The 6,278-nt window shown below is 44.4% G+C and overlaps 1 protein-coding gene across 2 annotated transcripts in view; it reads right to left on the bottom strand.

The window, feature by feature from the left end:
* Positions 1–3,938, bottom strand: part of Erap1 (endoplasmic reticulum aminopeptidase 1) — a 31,247-nt gene extending 27,309 nt beyond the window's left edge. Inside the window, exon 1 of one of the 2 annotated variants that reach the window (XM_008830543.3) lies at positions 3,544–3,938. The gene's annotated coding sequence lies outside the window, so the exon portion shown is untranslated. The remainder of the gene's footprint in view (positions 1–3,543) is intronic. The other variant, XM_029562272.1, reaches the window with a different exon arrangement.
* Positions 3,939–6,278: the final 2,340 nt, after the last annotated feature.

The raw sequence follows: 6,278 nt of genomic DNA, 5'->3' as shown, positions 1-6,278 counted from the left end.
ATATATAATTTCTCATTACTAAAATAAACTTCCAAGAAGATTGTGGTTTTGAATCTGCTATATCACAGGCATTCAGTGGATGTTTGAAGCTAATCACTGACATGCTAACTCCTCTCCTACATCACCAGACTGAAAAACTTCCTCTAAAATATCATCTTCAGAGGCTCCTCTTCCCTTAGACTGCTTAGCCAGGCAACCAGGCCCTCCATTACTCAGAGTCTGGAACCAAGTCTCTAACCTTCCCTTACCCCAAGCCACATATATCCTTGTATCCACTTTGGGTTTTGACTGTTACCAAAATATGCTTGGGAATTTTTCTTATCTACATCTCTTTTCAAAGATTCCTTCCCTCCCAATACCTTTCTTCTGCCTTTCAGGGTCCAATTCATACCAGGCATCCCTGAGAACCCTTCTCACAATATTCCTGGCATGAGTTTGACACCCAGCACTTCCTGTGTTCTCATAGCATCTCACTACACCCTGCTGCATACTATCCCTGATGATCAAAATATCTTCCCTACTGCACTGGAAACTCTTGGAGAGCAGCAATGCATCTATCTCCACATTTCCCATCTTGAACATGAGAGGGGCTTGATTTAAAAAAATAGAATAAAAAGCCCTCAGTGCAGTAAAAACAGTATTTCACTGATAATTCTTTTGCTAATCCCTACCAAGGTGTGATCATGTTTCAGTGTGTTTAGTTCATCCCTTGAAAAATTAGTTGTTCTTGTCTTCTGACATAAATGTTCTAGTTCCAAGCACAGCATTTTGTAGTTCTGCCTGGTCTCCTAAGATCTGACTTTATTACCGGTTTCTAAGAGAGATGAAGGGGAAGAAAGTTCTCTAAAATTGTAGCTTATTCAGTATCTGCAGCTCTTCACTAACTGAGTGACAGAAGTGGAAGAGAAAAAGAACATCTACAAACTTCTTATACAGTGTCAGGCATTTTACACTTGCCATCTCTCTCCAATAAATTCCTTTTTAGACACACACACACACACACACACACACTCATGTAACTCAGTCAAGTGTAAATTAGTTGCAATACAGCTTATCGGTAATCATAAACTCCTGCTTTTGTACTCTATCCAGGTTCTAAACCTTTGTGCTTTTACTTTCTGATTTCTGATGTGAGTACACTCATGCTTCTTCTGCATGTTATCTAGACACACAATGCACACAGTTTTAGTTAAGAATTCTGAGTGGTATTTTGTGGTGTTTACACACACACACACACACACACATACACACACAGAGTTTTAGTTAAGAATTCTGATAGTCTGTGGTGTTTACACACACACACACACACACACACACAAATTATAGATGAATAAAACATATGTGCCAAAAAAGGAAGTCTAGCTTTTACTTTTTGCTCCATTACCTACTATATGACCTTGGATAGATTACTTAATCTCAGTTTCATTTTCGTTATGGTAAAAGAAACTCCAATACCTCCCTCACAGGGTTGCTGTAATGATTAAGTAAGTTAAAATTTCTCAGTAATGTATTTCACAAATACATACTGAGAACCTATTTGGGGCCTTTTGGGGGGGGGTCCTAGCAATACCACATTAACACAGTTTTCTGGCTTCAGAGATTCAGTGATGGTGGTGACAGGTTAGTTCTACACACACACACACACACACACACACACACACCTGCAATGTGAAAAGGGAGTAAGATTAGGCCAAGTTGCATTATGGTAAAGGCTCTCAAGAGTAAATTTTAGCTAAATCTTAAAGAACAAAATGTAAATTAAGATAAAGGGTGTTCCACACACAGGGAACAGCAAGCATATGTGCAGACTGAGACTAGATAATACTGGTTCTAAAACCAAGTGAAGGCCAAACACAAGATAGGGGGGAGGCGCTTCTGGAGAGGTGGTTAGAGGCCAGACCATGGCATGCTCCTACAGGTATGTTCAGGACTAGAATGGTATTCTAAGCACACTGAGAAATCTGGAAGGGTTTTGAGTTAGAAGGTCTTGGGATCTAATTCACAAATTAATAAAATCGCCCCGATTGCTACATGGAGAATAGGAAGCAGCAGGCACAAAGGTTTTGGGTTGAGTGTGAGAGGAGATGACTCTATATTTAGGGAGTGCTGGAATGGGGCTAAGAGAAGTCAATTATCAAGAAAGGCTATGCCTCTAGAAAGAATATCTGGTAAGAATAGGTGCCTTTTATTGAGATGGAGAAGACTAGAAGTATATAGTTTAAAAAGGAGAAAGGATCTTGGGCTCATTTATTAAAATTTTTAAACTTTGATGGCTAAAAAAAATATCTAAGATGAAATTTCAACAGGTACTGTAGACAGAGATGGGTTTTTAAAGGACACTTTTGTACTTCACGGCAAGATAAAAAAAAATTTTTTTAAAGTACTTTTCTTTTGTGTCTGTTGAACTAAAGAACTGCTTGTTGTTAATGTGTGGCAGCCCCGGTAACCTAACTTTACCTCAAGCCAAGAAGGGTCGGCCATTTTAAGGATGTTACTTGAGCTGTCTCTGGTGAGTCTAACTATTCCTGCTCATTAAGTCAGAAGCAACTGGCTGTTCCCTGGCATTGGGCCACCATAGAACGCAAAACAAATCAATAATCAGCAATACACCTGCTTCCAAACTTTTCTAAACAGTGAAGTTAACAAGCACGAAAAATAAATGATCACTTCTGGCAAAGTATCTTAATATGGAGTTAAATTTATGTAAATATAGCAGAATTTTTCTATTTAGGTCCATCTCAAAAGGTGCCGCTTCCCCAGGGTACATTGCCAAATCCGAGTAGGAGAAGGGTAGCGTGAGGCCTGTGACTACTGTGGTCAAGCGAAAGAAAAAACTTTTCTCCATTGTCGTTCACTTATTGAGCTAACAGTAGTACTCTGGGCATTTAATAGAAAACATTAGCTGTTTCTGAACCTGAGTTACACAAAGAACCCTCATCAAAAGCTTAGAAAATGTGTGCACTTGTGCTCCTTTCTGCCCTTTTATGAAATTCCCCACACCAGCAGCATATTTTGAGAGTGAGGCGCTCAGAGACTGGATTGTCCCAAACAGAAGAGCGCTATCTAAGCAACGTGCTGAAAGAACTGCCAGGAAGAAGTACCTGGGGCTGGGGTGAGGGTTCCCTACGCACCGCCTGGCCTGGGAACCTGGCACCGCCCCCTCCCCTCTCCAAAGCCACATTTACCCCCTACAGCACCCTCAAGGTGCTCTCCACGACCTCCGGTCGCGAAAGGAGCGCCTGGCAGGCCTCCAGCAGCAAGGCGGAGCGTGGCCACAGGCTCGCCCGCCCGACAGAGGGGCACACCCGGCAGCGCGCGAGCCCCGCGGCCGGGCCCTCCAGGCGGCCCCCGAGCCGCGCGGGGCAGGTCCTGCGGTCCGGCGCTGCCCCGCGCTCGGTCGCCCCCGGCTTCCTAGCCGCGCCGCCCCCTCCCGCTCCCGCCTCCGCCTCGCCGGTACACGACAGCCAGAGCCCGCCCAGGCGGCCCGCAGCCCTGTCCCCAAGGGCCAGGCGCCCACTTGGGGTCCGAGCCTCGCCGCCTCACCTTCGCCGCCGCTGCCGCTTGCCTCGCCGCCCTGGGACCGAAAGTGAAAGTGAAGCCGGGCAGCGGCGGCGAGGGCGCGGCGGCCCGAACCCAGCGGCAGGCACTGGGCAGCCTGGGCCCCAGCGGCAGCAGCCCAGTGAGCTCGGAGTGCGGCCTGGGGACCCGAACCTGCGACCTGGCCAGCGCGGGTCCGAGACCCGAATTTAGGGATTAGTGCTGCAAGCCCAGGGCTGGGATGTGAACGGATGCTGGGAGCTGACACAAGTGATGCGGCAGGAAGGAGCATCCCGCCAGAACAGAACGCTGGAGTCTCTTCTCCACGTGGGTCTTTGGAGGAGTTTGGTTTGGTTTTTTAACTTCACAAACAGAGGAGACAATTGCAGGGTGCGAGCCTCTTGTTCCTGTAAGGGATCGGTGCTGCCTTGGGCAAGCCGGGAGGGACACCCATTGGATGTAGAGAGTGTTCATCATTTCGTCTCTGCAAATGGGTTGCAAGCTCCTGGCCCAACCAAAAGAAAACAACCCAGAAGTCCTTGTTTGTAAAATTGTGAGGCCCATGTGGTTTTCCACGCAATGTGGGTACATCAGGAGAAGCTGCTTTAGAGGAGGATTCCAGATGCCCCCTCAGATCTTCCCTAACCCTAGCAAGGGACACTGTACCCGTAAGAATTGCCTGATTCCCCCATTAAAATGCTCAGGTTTTTTTTTTTTTTTTTTTTTAAAGAACACATTTTTTTCCACTCGTCTTAGAACACTAAAACTACACGAAGTGTCCCAAAAGCCCAGCTTTACACAAAAATAAGAAAACACAACAAATGTCTGAATTCACCAAAGACTGATTGGTCAATGCATCCTGGTCCCTATCCAGGAGTTTTTTTCAGAGTTGCTTCTCAGCCTCTTTCCCACAGGGAACTTGGGCCTCCATCTCACTGGAAGAGTATTTCTCAGCATCGTTTTCAATCTTGTGCCTCTTTTTGAAAAACATGTCCAGCCAGAACCATTTTGGAATATAAAAACATTCTGTCTCAGATTGAAATAGGGAGAGATTAAGGGATGCAGCTTATTAAAATTCAGTAAGATTATGAGGACTTTAGGATCTGGCAATTTCTATGATCAGAACATGGTGGTGAGCATTGTTGGATAGCTCTAGCCTCTAACTCCCCCAGGCATCCCTGATTACCTGAAACTTTTTGTTCATAACCCATGCAGTGTTTTACTTTTTTTCTTTGTTTTTATATTTTTATATGATGGCTTCTCTTTTATTTCTAATAAAATTTAAGATGTCAATCAATCTATTCTCCTTCAGTCCTTTCCTTCCTCTACCCATTCTGTCTTTGAAGGCCTTGTGCATGCTAGACAAGTCTCCATTCGGCTATACCCCCAACCACAAAGATACTTCTTTAAGATCAGGAAGGCAGAAACAAATAAACATAGAGACCAGATAGAGGCTGATAGAGAAGACAACCGAAAAGACAGGAAGAAGTGGGTGCCTTTATGTGAACTTGAGCAGAAAAGAGCTGGTCAGTGGGTAAGGGGAGAGCTAACAGTGCTGCACACTGACTCTAGCTCAGCGTTACACTCAGTTACATGCATGGTGATTTCTTCTCGAGAGTCCTAGTGCACTACAAATAGTAATAAAAGAGTGGATTTGGCAGCATTCAGTTCTAGATTCAAAACACTAACTGGGATATTGGAAAAGCTGACCTTAGAGTGGAGACTTTAAATTTTGAGGAATCTAGTTACAGAGTCTGTGAAATAAAAGCTTAGAAAAGTTAAGCTTCTACCAAGCTTAGAAAAGGTTAGAGGGAAAAGAAGATAGAAAGGGCACCTGAGTATGTGACTTAACATTAGTTACTGTGCTGAATTCTATGTGTGTGTGTGTGTGTGTGTGTGTGTGTGTGTGTGTTAAACTTTCCAGTCAACCCTATAATGTAGGTGCTAGATTTCAGACTTGAAAAGCAAAAGATTGACAGCTTTCTCAAACTCAGAGAGAAAATACTGAAATCTATTTGGCCTATATGTAGGTCTATTTGATTCAGAGTCCCTGTTTTAACCTCCAAATCAGTTTCCTTAGCTAGTTGTTATTCATTCCTCCTTCGCTCCACCCCCACCTCACTGGAAGCATCTAACTTTGTTTCTACAGCCACAGCCTATGAATGACCCGTCCTGAAAAACCTGGTCTCCAGATTTCATTCCAGGGTATAGTGTTAAATTTTGCTGTTGTAAAGGTAGAATGCTCAGCTTAAGCACACAGAGCTGTTTCTCACTTGTGCTAAACAGCCATTACTAGGCAAGGCCCTCCACCCTGAACAGCCACCAAGGACTTGAGGGCAGAGGCATCCTCCTCACAAGCTTTGTCCTCCTAAATCCCAATGACAAGAAAGCCCAGTAAATTATGCATCTTTTTAAAAACCACTTCAGTACTGAATAACATGCATCACTGCCTGCCACGTTTTGTTGGCCAGAACAAGGAGTGGTTGATGAACTCTTAATACTGGCTCTCTATCATAGAGTAGGGGGCGGAGGGCAGCTGACTGCCCCTAGTCCAGGTGTATGCTGGAGAAGGTGGCAGAACTGCCTAGGGTTGAGCTGTAGGAACAGGTACAGATTTGAGGTATTTCAGTGATTAACTAGTTTTATTTTTTTTCAAATATTAGACTCTAAACATGAACAAGTGGAGTTCAGTTTCTAATTGATTGAGTCACTTCTGCCTTAGCTAATTCTTAGTCAATTAA

Source organism: Nannospalax galili, unplaced genomic scaffold (genome assembly GCF_000622305.1).
Source record: "Nannospalax galili isolate Female #2095 unplaced genomic scaffold, S.galili_v1.0 scaffold1014, whole genome shotgun sequence".
NCBI lineage: Eukaryota > Metazoa > Chordata > Mammalia > Rodentia > Spalacidae > Nannospalax > Nannospalax galili.
This window is presented reverse-complemented; position numbering and strand designations above follow the sequence as displayed.